This window comes from Procambarus clarkii, chromosome 10, assembly GCF_040958095.1.
Source record: "Procambarus clarkii isolate CNS0578487 chromosome 10, FALCON_Pclarkii_2.0, whole genome shotgun sequence".
Lineage (NCBI taxonomy): Eukaryota > Metazoa > Arthropoda > Malacostraca > Decapoda > Cambaridae > Procambarus > Procambarus clarkii.
The window spans coordinates 41,473,937-41,490,388 of record NC_091159.1 but is presented as its reverse complement, the minus strand read 5'-3'; the positions used below and the strand labels follow the sequence as shown (position 1 = coordinate 41,490,388).

At 44.4% G+C, this 16,452-nt stretch overlaps 1 protein-coding gene across 4 annotated transcripts in view; it reads left to right on the top strand.

Annotated features, from left to right (window-relative positions):
- Positions 1-16,452, top strand: part of LOC123775190 (cell adhesion molecule 1) — a 198,290-nt gene that overhangs the window by 97,619 nt on the left and 84,219 nt on the right. The gene's annotated exons all lie outside the window — the stretch shown is intronic.

Below are 16,452 nucleotides of genomic sequence, written 5' to 3'. Positions count from 1 at the left end.
AGCGCTTAATATTATGGTGGCTTCTATGATATTCTGTGCGCATGATATGTTAAGATTAAGCTAATGTTTTGGTGTTGTAGAAAATGGTATTTTGGAGAGAAATAATGGGATTGGTGTTTTTAATTTTTTTTTGTTATGGAAATCACAATTTTTTTTATTATTGCTCATAAGCAGCATATGTGGACATGTATAGGTCCATTGAGACGACAAAAAAATGTATTGTTACACTATGTGAGATTAGTTGAAGTGTTCGAATTCAAACTCAATCTGTACAGCATTTGAGTTTGAATTAATGTCTCAATTTTCATGATAAAAATGGAAGGAAAACTGTAAATATAGTTTAAAGTTATCTTTTTTGTCTCATTTGTACGAAAGCAACATATGTGGCTACATAGAAAATACAGCAATTGAGCACATGACTAATGTTGAATAACACATATCTTAGTGATGAACAGCTGTGGCTCTGTAAGAATGCCTTCAACATACTACAAGTGACTGTCTTCCCCCCAGACACATCCTTTATACCCAGAACATGAGCTGTATTACCTCGGTTATCTTGAGATCATCTTGAGGTTATCTTGAGATCATCTTGAGGTTATCTTGAGATGATTTCGGGGCTTAGCGTCCCCGCGGCCCGGTCCTCGACCAGGCCTCCTTTTTGTTACACCCCCCCCCCACCCCCTCAGGAAGCAGCCCGTAGCAGCTGTCTAACTCCCAGGTACCTATTTACTGCTACGTAACAGGGACATCAGGATGAAAGAAACATTTTCCCATTTGTCTCCGCCTCCACCGGGAATCGAACCCGGAACCTCAGGACTACGAATCCGAAGCGCTGTCCACCCAACTGTCAGGCGCCCTCTGACACATATCTGACCCACCTCTGACACATATCTGACCCACCTCAGACACATATCGTCTGCTGTGTTACCACAGTCTGGGGCCTGATAGCTGAGTGGACAGCGCTCTGGACTCGTAACCCTAGGGTCCGGGTTCGATCCCGGGGATGGCAGAAACAAATGGAGAGAGTTTCTTTCACCCTGATGCTCCTGTTACCTAGCTGTAAATAGGTACCTGGGAATTAGACACCTGTCACGGGCTGCTTCCTGCGGGTGTGTGGGTGTGGAGAAAAAAAAAATGAAGTTGATTGATTGACAGTTGAGAGGCGGGCCGAAAGAGCAGAGCTCAACCCCCGCAAACAAAACTAGGTGAATACACAGGTACACAGACAGGTACACAGACAGGTACACAGGCAGGTACACAGACGGGTACACAGACAGGAATCACTATTAGCCTTAATAGCTTACAATCAAATAATAATGTACTGTACCATCCGAAGCCAAATATGCATACTTAATAAGAAGGCTAAAGTCAAAATGTGTTCAGTTCCCTCTCACACTGGACTACAGGAACGTGATAAAACATAACAAAACATTGCTAAGCTTGCAGTAAATAAAGACAACATTGAACGTTGTCTTGAGATATTAAAAGATCCATTAAAAGAGTCATAAGACGATAGCTCTTGGATGACTTTAAAGAAAGTAGAAAAGTGTAAACAGTTACGAGTAAAAACCCAATGTTTATCACAAGATGTGCACAAGAAACCATCTTTACGGGACAAGTAGCAATATCAGCAGGCTATCAGACGTTGTCACAGACCGAAAACTACTTGGTTACAAGTATCTCGCGTGGATACTTGTAAAGTATCCACAAGTGTAAAGTGTGTGGACAAAGACACTTAAGCAACATATCTAAGATTTTAAAAAGATTGAACCATATAAGATATAAATCTAAACTCACGCTGCACGAAATTGCAAACCATCTTATTACAAATGATCAAATATCTGAAATCCTTGCACTGTATCCGTAGTTCACTTCTCGTAGATAAATGACATATATTATATAAATGAATAAACTCCTGTAGAGTGAAGACTATTAATTGCAGCAGGTTTTCTACGACCCAATAATATCCCTATATCTAAATATTTTATATATTAGCCAAAGACCCACCATCAATGCATATTAACTTATGTCAATATATAAATATTGTAATAAAAATATTTTTGAAACAAACTGAGATTATCATTAAATTAAAAGATGTCCAGGTTAGACGGTATTGTTAACGTAAAAATGTTCGCCGAGCTCTGATTAAGATGCTTTGTATCTTGTGTAATTGTAGGGAAAACTGACTCGTGGGATCTATTTATTTTAATTTATATTAAATTATTTATAATAATTTATTTCACGTTAATTTATTTATTTCGATAGCGGACTGTATGTTTAATTTTCCCACAAGTAGTTTCCTACACAAGCTGGGGGTTTATTAATTATACAATCTATCCATCAAAATTAATCGATTGGTAGACATTCACCACAAATGTTACTAGGTGCTAGACTACCTAGGTTAATGAATAAACTTTAAGCCTTATCTGAGTAGCAGGCTTCAACATTGTGGCATGGGGTATAGAAAACGTGAGGAGTCAGCCAGACTCGTATTCACCTAATTGTGCTTGCGGTGAGACTCGTGGTCTCACCATGTTGTGTACAGGATGGGACAAGATCAGTCACGTGATCTCCCGTCTCTGATTCCACGTTAATAACCTCACGTCTCAATTAACCTGCGAACAAGTTTTACACTATAATATTTACAACACATAAATTATTCATTATTTTACAAGTATATAATAATATCCTGAAATTAAGGATGGGATTATTGCTCTTTATTTTTACTCACTAAATAAGAGCTCTTATAACATACTATGAATACTGTACGGATACAATGTCTTCCCCGGATACAATGTCTTCCCCGGATACAATGTCTTCCCCGGATACAATGTCTTCCCCGGATACAATGTCTTCCCCGGATACAATGTCTTCCCCGGATACAATGTCTTCCCCGGATACAATGTCTTCCCCGGATACAATGTCTTCCCCGGATACAATTGTGTCGATTTGTGCTCTCCAACACCACAGAAATAATTTGCTGTTTACAAAAACTCGGAAGGTCAACACGACACGTTTTTTTTCCGTTTCTGGTTGAAAAATGGCTACTTCCTCTCTCCTCTCGCATCGGCTTCTCTCCAGATGCGTTTTTATCAAGAAGTGGAAAGAGGGTTTATCTTTAATTTGTTTTAGTACTGATGAATAAGTTCCTTCCAGGCAAATGTCTTAATGATGTTTACAGTCCAGTGATTGATGTTTTAAGATGACTTCACATTATTATTATTAGCTGGTGAATTTAGTGGCGACGTGACAATGACATCCTCGTTTCCTTCTGGGGAAAATTCAATTCCAATTTCGTTTTCTTTGAATGATGAAAGCATATATAGTCCGGCAACCAGGAGGCCTGGTCGACGACCGGGCCGCGGGGACGCTAAGCCCCGGAAGCACCTCAAGGTAACCTCAAGGTATATACTTTGGGTTAATTTGTTAGTACAAAATCAGCAGCAATATTATCTGCATATTGTTTTGAAAGTAAATGATGTCTTTTTTTCCGACAGTAATCCTTTTTGCGCTACCGCTCACAGGATGAGTACTGGGTGCACAATAAACTAGCTTTAACAGTCAGTCAAACAAGGAGGAAGGTCATACCTGGATGGTCATTCAAGAAGTGGGACCATGAGAAGGGTCCACGAAGGAGTGGGACCAGGAAGGAGTGGGACCAGGAAGGAGTGGGACCAGGAAGGAGTGGGACCAGGAAGGAGTGGGACCAGGAAGGAGTGGGACCAGGAAGGAGTGGGACCAGGAAGGAGTGGGACCAGGAAGGAGTGGGACCAGGAAGGAGTGGGACCAAGAGAAGGGACCACGAAGGAGTGGGACCAGGAGGGATTGGGGCCAGGTGGGAGTGGGACCAGGAAGGAGTGGGGCCAGGAGGGAGTGGGGCCAGGAGGGAGTGGGGCCAGGAGGGAGTGGGGCCAGGCCTACACACCCACACCAGCCCACCACATAACAAAGCCTCACCCACCATGAGAGAGGTGAGTGAGGGCGCTCATCAGGAGAAGAGGAAGTGGAGGCAGCAATTAAACTCTATTCTCAGGGCCAAGGAGCGTGTTCCCCTCTTACACAAATAAGTGGGACTAAATTGATGGGAACTAAGATGCACCTCCTTCTCCCTGAACCCATCTCCCCTCCCCCCCCTCTCCACTCCCACCTCTGACCCCTCCCATCAAGACCTCCATCCCCCCCTCCCTCCGCCCATAAATCACACAGACAATGATAACCCCAAACACGCTGACTCTCGGAATATATTTAACCTCAGACCTTCGTTACCCTTTCGCCTACACGGGCGAGGCTGGCGGCCAAGACCCACGGTGGGCTGAGAGGGGGGGTCCACGGTGGGCTGAGAGGGGGAGGGGTCCACGGGGGGCTGGGAGGGGGGGGTCCACGGTGGGCTGAGAGGGTTGGTCCACGGTGGGCTGAGAGGGGGGGGGGGTCCACGGGGGGCTGAGAGGGGGGGGGTCCACGGGGGGCTGGGAGTGGGGGTCCACGGTCGGCTGGGAGGGGGGTCCACGGTGGGCTGAGAGAGGGATTCCACAGTGGGCTGCGTCTAGTACTTCCGGCAGGTTAGTCGTATGATTTTTCGTGAGCTGACACTGAGGCTTCTGAGAGACTCTTATTAGGATTTGATGAGCTGGGGAGGAGATTTATTGTGAGATGGGAGACGGGCTCACACGGAGCTGGTATAGGTACTAAGTGGGAGAGGGACTGACGGAAGCTGGGAGGGGGTTGATGGGAAGCCTAGGCGATTGATGGGGAAACTGTGAGGGATGATTGACGGCAAGATAGGAGGGGGGATTGATGATTAGCTGGGAGGGAGATTGATGGGAAGATCGACTCGGAAATTATTGGTAGAAATCACAGAAATAAACAACAATTGTATTTCGTATATGTTTACCTAAAGTGTAAACAGACAGTAGGTAAGCACAAGCAGGCTGGTAGAGAGCCAGGCAAGCAGACAGACAGGAATTAAGCAGGCAGGCAGGAAAGTAGGTATGCAGGCCAACAGTAAGGTATAGCCAGGCAGGCAGGCAGGCAGGATAGGTGGGAAGACAGCAGTCAAAGTAAGCAAGCGACCAAGCAAGGAAGCAAGCAAGCAGGCATTAGCATTTTAACATCATTTTCCCCCTCCGAGTCGCAAGCAGCAGACCAGCAATGTTTAAAGATAACAATGGAACAGTTTCTTCCCCCAGGATAACGAAGGCGTGTTCTGAAGACGCTACAATGCCAATTTACAAGCGAATGTCCTCCTTGTTTCCCGAGACATTCTTCTTAGGCTCTCTTGACTTTCTCTCAAACAAAAAAAGAGAAAGCATCAGCTGCACTAATGCAGAAAAATCTATTTAAACTCTACGGAATTCACTGTAATTTCACAGCAAAATGTGTTTTGGAATAAGATTTTTACTGAAAGAATTTGAAGTTGTTTTAGAAAATCTTGGGCGAAACGTAATTATTGTTGTTCATGTTTTCCTTGTTGTTGATTATGGTGTACATCCTTGACACCTGTCAGTGTGTACATCCTTGACACCTGTCAGTGTGTACATCCTTGACACCTGTCAGTGTGTACATCCTTGACACCTGTCAGTGTGTACATCCTTGACACCTGTCAGTGTGTACATCCTTGACACCTGTCAGTGTGTACATCCTTGACACCTGTCAGTGTGTACATCCTTGACACCTGTCAGTGTGTACATCCTTGACACCTGTCAGTGTGTACATCCTTGACACCTGTCAGTGTGTACATCCTTGACACCTGTCAGTGTGTACATCCTTGACACCTGTCAGTGTGTACATCCTTGACACCTGTCAGTGTGTACATCCTTGACACCTGTCAGTGTGTACATCCTTGACACCTGTCAGTGTGTACATCCTTGACACCTGTCAGTGTGTACATCCTTGACACCTGTCAGTGTGTACATCCTTGACACCTGTCAGTGTGTACAACCTTGACACCTGTCAGTGTGTACATCCTTGACACCTGTCAGTGTGTACATCCTTGACACCTGGTTAAGAATGGGGTTTTAATAGCACGATTAAGAACGCCTGTAAACACCATTATGAGACTCTCTTCAACACTTGGCAATAATTGTTCTCCTGCGTCGTGGTGACGGAGGCTGCTTCTTGTAACGTGTTTGGACCTGAAAACAGTGTTATGTAGGTGACATGTTGTTGACGTGTTAGTGGCCATAGGACTCCCAGGGGGGGGGGACATTGTTGACGTGTTAGGTCTCCATTGGACACCCATTGAGTCGTTGCTTTTGTTTGCTCAGTATCTTGGGGACACCTATCACTATTTTCTTAGGTAAACCGAAAGGCTGTTATTTATCCCGCAGTTTCAATATTATTGCTCTTAACCTGCCAATTCCTGTTTTGTGCTGTCTGTCTGTCTGTCTGTCTGTCTGTCTGTCTGTCTGTCTGTCTGTCTGTCTGTCTGTCTGTCTGTCTGTCTGTCTGTCTGTCTGTCTCTCTCTCTCTCTCTCTCTCTGTTAATCGACCCATAAATTATTAAAAAACCTAAGAGTTGGGTTATCTCCGCGCCTGAAACACAGGATATTTTATGACGACAGGCTAATGAGCGAGAGAGAGAGAGAGAGAAGAACGATAAACTTGAAGCTATTGACCACTTCAGACGAAGCCATCCATCGAGAGCCAAGACTTCCCAGAATGTTGCGATTTGTTGCGAATCTCAACAACAAGTTGCGAAACCTAAACATGTGAAGTGATGAATGAGCGATACGACCAAGCAGTTAATACGTCATCGAGTGTGTGTATATATACTACATATATACCATATGTAGTATGTTATATATATGTGTGTGTTTGCAGGGTAAAGCTTCAGCTTCAGGGCTCCGGCCGCCTGGGTACGAAAAGCTTTGCGTCTCTATTTTCTTTCTGATCTAACTGACTGTTTTTGGCTCCTTCTATCCTGTAATTGTGTGGGAGTGCCGCTGACTAGGTTTCAGGTTGTAGGCTTTGTTAGGACACGCTTTAAAATCTGTGTTACAAGACCGGGTGGTGCGATAGGCCCAGTGTTTCTTCCCGTGGGAAATTGTATGGGTAGGCCTAGTAGAAGGTATGCACTTGAGCCACACTACACACATGAGCCACACTACACACATGAGCCACACTACACACACATGAGCCACACTAGACGCACTTGAACCACACTACACACATGAGCCACACTACACACATGAGCCCACTACACACACATGAGCCACACTAGACGCACTTGAACCACACTACACACATGAGCCACACTACACACATGAGCCCACTACACACACATGAGCCACACTAGACACACATGAGCCACACTAGACACACACGAGCCACACTATACACACACGAGCCACACTAGACACACATGAGCCACACTACACACACATGAGCCACACTAGACACACATGAGCCACACTAGACACACATGAGCCACACTAGACACACATGAGCCACACTAGACACACATGAGCCACACTACACACACATGAGCCACACTACACACAAGAGACACACTACACACACATGAGCCACACTACACACAAGAGACACACTACACACACATGAGTCACACTAGACACACATGAGCCACACTAGACACACATGAGCCACACTACACACACATGAGCCACACTAGACACACATGAGCCACACTACACACACATGAGCCACACTACACACACATGAGCCACACTACACACACATGAGCCACACTAGACACACATGAGCCACACTACACACACATGAGCCACACTAGACACACATGAGCCACACTACACACACATGAGCCACACTACACACACATGAGCCACACTACACACACATGAGCCACACTAGACACACATGAGCCACACTAGACACACATGAGCCACACTAGACACACATGAGCCACACTAGACACACATGAGCCACACTACACACACATGAGCCACACTACACACAAGAGACACACTACACACACATGAGTCACACTACACACACATGAGCCACACTACACACATATGAGCCACACTAGACACACATGAGCCACACTACACACACATGAGCCACACTACACACACGAGACACACTACACACACGAGTCACACTACACACATGAGCCACACTACACACACAGGAGCCCCACTACTTACATGAGCCACACTACACACATGAGCCACACTACACACATGAGCCACACTACAAACATGAGCCACACTACACACACACATGAGCCACACTACACACATGAGCCACACTACACACACACACATGAGCCACACTACACACACACATGAGGCACACTACACACATGAGCCACACTACACACATGAGCCACACTACACACATGAAATAACTGGAGGAAAATATCTTTGTAACACACCATCAACATGGGTTCAGAGATGGTAAATCATGCCTCACAGTTTTAGTAGAATTCTATGACCAAGCAACACAAATCAGGCAAGAAAGAGAAGGGTGGGCAGACTGCATTTTCTTGAACTGTCAGAAAGCCTTTGACACAGTACCCTATAAAAGGCTGTTACAAAAGTTGGAGCAACAAGCAGGAGTAAAAGGTAAGGTGCTCCAGTGGATAAGGGAGTATCTAAGCAACTGCGAGTAACTGTGAGAGGGAGAGACATCAGAGTGGTGAGATGTTACCAGTGGAGTCCCACAGGGCTCTGTACTTGGACCCATCCTGATAAAATACATCCTGACGAACTGCAGTTCGTCTAATTAAATTTGTCTACACCCATCCTGTTGATCATGTGATTTCCTGTTCACTTGGAAGCTAAGTTCTTTAAACTAATTATAAATCCTCAGCGCTGAAGAACACCCACGGATGCTGACCGTGCAGCGAGAGGCTCAACTCAGCCCCAAGATAAAGACACTTCGTTGAAGAAAACTTTTATGTAAAGATTTCAAAACTTTTAGGGTAGAAGAGCATGCATCAGCTGACGAGGCTGGGGCCAGGAGCTGGAGATCAAATGAATACACACACACACACACACACACACACACACACACATGCTCTTTCCTTTCCACTGAAAATTTTCACTCCTTTCCCTTTCTTTTCACCTACCTTCATCCTCTCCATCCCTCTATTCTCTTATTATCCACTCAATCATCATTCCTCTCACTTGTCCCTCCCACTCCCCCACATCCCCTCTCCCTCCCTTTATTCTACATCCCTCTCTCACATTCCACTTTCCTCCGTCTATCTCCATCCCATTCCTCTTCCCCCTCTCTGTGCCCTCCCATGCCCCCCCCCAGGGTACCCAAGCAACGTACCCTTCTCTCAGCTGCCCACACCCAGTCCTTAATCAACACCACTCACACCCACACGCAGCCTCCACTACACTCTCATCCATTATCACCCGCTACCAGCCTCCTCCCTTCCTCCTCTCTCTCTCTCTCTCTCTCTCTCTCTCTCTCTCTCTCTCTCTCTCTCTCTCTCTCTCTCTCTCTCTCTCTCTCTCTCTCTCTCTCTCTCGTTCACAGAGACAAAAGGCTTAACTAATGACAGTCATTATAAAAGTAGCAGGACAGTATGTTTCAGGAGCACGATACTTAATGTGGCCCTCAGATGGCACTCAGGGACCATGATACACAATGTGGCCCTCAGTGTGGCACTCAGGGACCATGACACACAATGTGGCCCTCAGATGGCACTCAGGGACCATGACACACAATGTGGCCCTCAGTGTGGCACTCAGGGACCATGACACACAATGTGGCCCTCAGATGGCACTCAGGGACTATGACACACAATGTGGCCCTAAGTGTGGTACTCAGGGACCATGACACACAATGTGGCCCTCAGATGGCACTTAGGGACCATGGCACACAATGTGGTTTTCAGTGTGCCACTTCTGGAACACCAAAGGAACACTCAAGGAACATTCAGGAAGCACTCATGTAGAACTCAGGGAGCTCCCGAGGAGCACTCAAGAAGATAATTACTATTATTAATCACAATAAACTTGCACGAACATAAGAAGGAACAGCAACAGCAACTGTACCATCACAAACAGCAAAAGCAACCGCATAAGAAACAGATGTAATAGTTCCATGGGAAACAGTAATAACAGCACATGAGAACAGCAATAACAGCACTAAATGAAACAATAGCAAACAGCACCAAAAGAAACTGTAAACATAGCAACAACAGCGCCATACATAACCGCAACACCACCACCATATGAAACAGGATCAACAGTACCATACAAAACAGCAACAACACCACAATACGAAACAGGAACAACACCATAAAAGAACGAATAACAATAGCACCAAAAGATACAGTAACATCAGCATCTTAAGAAACAAATATAGCACCATAATACCAAAAACAGCAACGTCTTAAGATACCAACAAAAAATACTGCAAGGAAGCAACAACACCATCACTGGAGACATTGTTACCCCTTGACAGAAAGAGCTTCTTGTCTTCCACACGCTCCTCTAAGTCCCAGTATCGAAATCAACACTAACCCCCCCCCCCCCAGGTGAAGCAGAGATACACAGGGACCTTAGCAACACCCCCGCGGACTTGCTAGACGCTCACACTGTCCCCAGAGGGTGGTAATTAAGGTAGGGCGTAAGGTGTTAATAAGGTAAATACCTGTCCACCAGCTCACACTGTTATTTCAGAAAATAATCGGAGTAGTTACCTCTATGTCCAGTACCAAAGGACATAATGCAACACATACCATCATGCAACACTTTTAAGGTCACTCTCAAGCAATGTATGAGGCTATGATCCCCGATATCTTCAACCTTGAATCTTCTTTAGTTATTAATGAATTACTATTAAGGGTTTAAAATTTATAACATCATTAGCTGCGAGAAATATGCACATTCAAAATAATAACACTCCCGCTCTAGCCTCATTTTTTGTCGAAACTAACGGCCAATTTCGGCCCTCAACAAATCAACGTTGCTCATCTTAAGCAATTCTATGATGCTAATTCTAAAGCTATGATATGTGATAAATTGGGGTAAGGAAGTACTAGTAGTGGTACACTAGAGCCGTAGCACTCTCTCCACGTCGGGTCTTCCTCCCCCTCTCTCAGTGCCACTATCCACCCAGGAGGGAAGCACCTTAGTTGCCCACGGGGTTAGAGATCCTTGAACCCGGCCTTGTCCCCGTGTTAAGTAAGGCAAGTCAGTCGTTCCCTATATCTTCATCCAGTGTGCCCACAGGCACGAAGAACTCCTCTAGGCCGACTTGCCCGCCTAACGGTAAAACTTTAAAGGTCGCCTATCTGTCTCTTGTTCACTTCAGGCTAGATAAATTCCTCTAATCACAGTGGTATAACCGTTCCAGCCTGCTACTTGCTCAGTTGTGCTCAGTTTAACCTCAGACAAACATATGGAGAATGAAGAAAGCGTTGATACAAGCACCATGGTTAAATCGTTAACCATTTACAAGAATTAAAGATACAAAGTTACAGCCTGCAAATAACTCAAACATTTTATAGATGGCAACACTCGGAAAAGTCAGTGATACTCTGGCAACATTCCAACAGCCTGTTTTTGGTAAATTATTCGCTAGGCTTTCTCTTCCTCTTTAAATGTTAACTCTCGCATCAGACCATATGGAACTTCACTTATGTAATATGTGTACACCTTAACTCCTCACGAATAATGAACACATAGTCTAGATCGTCAGTCTTTAAGACTAACATAAAATTCATGGGTTGAATCTCAACCCCCCAGCGCCGCCTCTCGAGACAAACGGGAGCTCGGTCGTTGTTGAGCCTCTTACGAACTCCTATCACTGACCAGCTCCTCTACACTTCTTCAGAAGCCGACCTGTAGCTTGCTGACCCTTTGCCCCTCGAGGACTGCAGGGAATAGGTCCTTCTGGAGGCTTGACTCTCTCCAAAACAAGAGACTGTCGAGCGACACGCCTGGTCACTCTCACTCCTGGTGGCTTGTGACGACAACTCTCCCGCGCCCGCCACAGGGGGCACTCTCACGTCATGCCCGGCGCTCTGCCCGAATGGCCAACCTGACCAAATCCCTGCAACTGACCAATCACATCCTTTGCAAGCAAGCGCCATGACACATCTCCGGAGTATCTCTTGGCGGGAAAACGTCCTCCTTCTTGAGCTGATCCGCCATCTTGTGGATGAGCTGCTCTCTTGCCTACTCCCATTTGAAGTTAAAATCATAAATATATTTATTCTGAGGCTTCTCGCATCCTTTTAAGTGATATAAAATAAAACTAATCTTCTTGACATGTACAAAGGGGGAGTATGACTCTTAACAGACGGAAGAGGAGAATACAAGGTAGACTACGCAACAAATATTAATTTAACAGATTATTTTGTTTCACAAGAAATATACATTACCGTTTGTTACGTAGTTGATTATGCAGCGCCTGCCTTACTCACTCCTGGCCAGTGGGCAAAGATTGAGGATATTCAAAACGATGCAATGCAAGTAATAACGGGGCTCCCAGATGGATTACAATACTAAGCCTATCTTGAGGTTATCTTGAGATTATTTCGGGGCTTTTTAGTGTCCCCGCGGCCCGGTCCTCGACCAGGCCTACACCCCCAGGAAGCAGCCCGTGACAGCTGACTAACACCCAGGTACCTATTTTACTGCTAGGTAACAGGGGCATAGGGTGAAAGAAACTCTGCCCATTGATTCTCGCCGGCGCCTGGGATCGAACCCAGGACCACAGGATCACAAATCCAGCGTGCTGTCCGCTCGGCCGATCGGCTCCTAAGAGTAGAACCAAACTAACATGGGTACTTATATGGGTAAAAAGGCTTGCTGCCTGCATGCTGACCATGTAACCTATCATCCTAAAAGAACGTCGCCTTTTGATGTATTCTCTACCTAAGGGCAAATATTGTCGTACTAGAACATGGTAGCGTCTCGCAAAAATTGACATACTGTCCCGTTTTCTGTTTTGGATCCTTTGGTAGGTGAGGATATGGGCACTTTAGGATGACAGTTTCTTGACGTTGGGAAATCTTAGGAGGACAGGCTGGACCAAGATATTGACTAGACCAAGAATCAGTTCACTTAAAGATATAATCAATGGAACACTAGCTCGGAACAGAAGACCTTCCAACAGCAACAGGCGGACCCATTGTGCAATAAGAATAAAGTTCAATCAAGATCACAAATACAACCACTGATAAAGGTGTCGACAAATACCAGCAGACTTCGTTACACAAACCTCTTGGGAATCGTTTCCAGCAGACGTTAAGATTATGGCTTATCAAGGAAAAATAATTAGACTATAACCCCCATCTGCACTGCATCATTGCACAGACGAATATAGAAACAATCTTGGAATATGAGAGCTTCATATACAGACCATCCTTGTGTTAGTTGGTACGTATAGTAACCTTACCACCATCTTATATATATTGACGTAAAAGGCAGTTAGAAAGTAGTATTCGGTATTACAGTGTTGAATTTGGACAAACCAGAAAAGTTTTTGTTCTTATGGTGCAAAGAAAACTTAACCTAACCTAACCTTCCAAGGCCTAATACACGCTATCTGAGTCCTAATATATATGTGCTATACTAAATCTAGGAATATATAAATTCGTTTTTTAGCTTTATTTGTGGACTATAAAGTGAATAAACCCAAATTCTACTATTTAATTGTCCATTGTGTCTATGTATGTACGATGATACACATAAACAGAAAAAATACTATGTACACAGGAGGATGGCTTGTTATATACTCCATAGACGAATCAGTAGACCAGCAGAGACAAGAATCTGGAGCTGCAGTTAAGGCAGGAATCCCGTAGTTACTTGGAGACTCTCAAGCAGGTGTACAACTTTACAGACATTGATGCTACCCTTACAAGAGGCTACGAAACGTACTCTTGCTGAAAACCAACAACATGTTACATAAACATATTCGAGAACTGCCAATGAAACCTTGCTACAAAAACACATGACAACATCCATCTGACCACAAATGTTAGAGCAATAATGAAAACACTGAAACGTCAAGGTTGTAGAATGTGTATCAACTAACTGGGTGCCAAGTCATGTGGGAATACCAAGGAATGACATTGCAGAAAAAGCTGCACAACTTGCAGACAAGAGGAGGAATGTAGTGATGTTCATACCACAGAGTCTAGCACAGATTAAGAAAATAATTAGAGATAGTGTAATGCTGAAAATATAGAGTGAGCATATTACAGCAGCTGCAACATCAGGATCTGTGGGTTGGTTCGTGAATTCAGCCAACTATGCACCACTCATTCTGATGAAAGGAAACAATAGAAAAACAGATGTGCACTTACATCATACCAGGCTTGGATACCCGTGTGAGTGGGAGCTTCAAGTTCCAGAAGATGAGAGGAAATTAGAAAATCATATATTAACAATGCATGATGACTTTAACCAGCTTTCTACTGACTCAGACGTTTGTCTTAACTAATTCGGCCACGATAGAACAAAAGCTATTTAGCCCAGAACTCTACTGAATCTACTCGGAAGGTCTGGAGGACCAGCTGGTGCCACAACAATGTTTTTACGAGAAGTCCGCCTACACTCTGGCCTGTTGGTAATGGAACATTACCATATGCTCCTCTTTCAGAACACAAAAAACAAGCACCATGAGAAACAGCAACAACACCATGATAAGAAACATCAACAATGGCACCATGAGAAACAGCAACAACACCATGATAAGAAACATCAACAATGGCACCATGAGAAACAGCAACAACACCATGATAAGAAACATCAACAATGGCACCATGAGAAACAGCAACAACACCATGATAAGAAACATCAACAATGGCACCATGAGAAACAGCAACAACACCATGATAAGAAACATCAACAATGGCACCATGAGAAACAGCAACAACACCATGATAAGAAACATCAACAATGGCACCATGAGAAACAGCAACAACACCATGATAAGAAACATCAACAATGGCACCATGAGAAACAGCAACAACACCATGATAAGAAACATCATCAATGGCACCATGAGAAACAGCAACAACACCATGATAAGAAACATCAACAATGGCACCATGAGAAACAGCAACAACACCATGATAAGAAACATCAACAATGGCACCATTAGAAACAGCAACAACACCATGATAAGAAACATCAACAATGGCACCATTAGAAACAGCAACAACACCATGATAAGAAACATCATCAATGGCACCATTAGAAACGAGAACATCAACAAAAAAATACCAAAATGAACAGCATCAACAGCCTCCAAAGACCCAGTGATTTCACGAGATCATAACTATGTTGTCGTATTTAAACCTGCAGGTGCATGGTTGCAGCCTTGTGAAGTGTTAATTGTAATTATTGCTCTTGGAGTCCAAAGAACAAGTAACAATGCAGTTCAGATATACTTCAATTGCTTGATAAAGTTGAATGCTTTTGTTCATATAAACACTTTGTATAGTTTATTCTTAAAGTGGGTAGAGTATGTACTCATCTAATTGTACTCAACTAAGTACTTGCTTAGTACTAGTTGTGTTTGCGGGGATTGAGCTTCGGCTCTTTGATCCCGCCTCTCAACTTTCAATCTTCTGGTGTACAAATTTCTGCGTTTATTGAGCTCTATCATATCAACATTTGAAACTGTGTATGGAGTCAACGTCCACCACATCACTTCCTAATGCATTCCATTCCTACTCTGACACTGAAAAGGTTCTTTCTAATGTCTCTGTGGCTCATTTGTGTATTCAGTTTCCACCTGTGTCCCAGTGTTCGTGATCCCCCTTATGTTAAACTATCTCTCCTCATCTACCCCTGTCAGTTTCCCTGAGAATTTTGTATATTTGTTAATGTATAATATACATAATTTGTTTATGAATAATAAACTGCTACCGTCGCCGGAACTCCCAGTTCCTGCGACGGCGCTGGAACCAATCGTATTGACGTATGCCTTTCCATTGGAGACTTTCAGCGCCGTGGAGAGGGGGGACCTGCTGCCTGGGTAACAGCTTCTTCCCCGAATCAACCTACCCTGGTTTTGCGCCCTGGTGAGGCCACTCCAGACCGACAACCAGAGCGCAACTCCATAGTCTCCTGAGACTGATGGATGCCTACTACTACTACTAATACAGAATATTCGTTTGCACGTATGAATCAATAGGCCGGCGTACAGGCCTATAATGCGTGGCTGTATCACATTTCTCGTTAGTGGTTGTCAGAGCTGCCAACGGGAGGTGCCAACGGGAGCTGCCATCGGGAGCGGCCACATTTTTCTCATAAAAAAACACCCGGGCCTATGGGTGTTTTTTATGAGAGTGAGAGCCCATTTGTGTTTGTGTAGTGGGGGGAGAGCAGTAAACAGGTGTTTGAGTATGCGTGATCGATATTACAAAAGTGCGTACATAATTTAACGAAAAAAACACAAACCCAATAGAGATTCGAGAACCAGGCTTCAGGTCCAGACCCACATCATCTAATCTTCGATAATTGACTCAATTATACTGGGAATATAAAA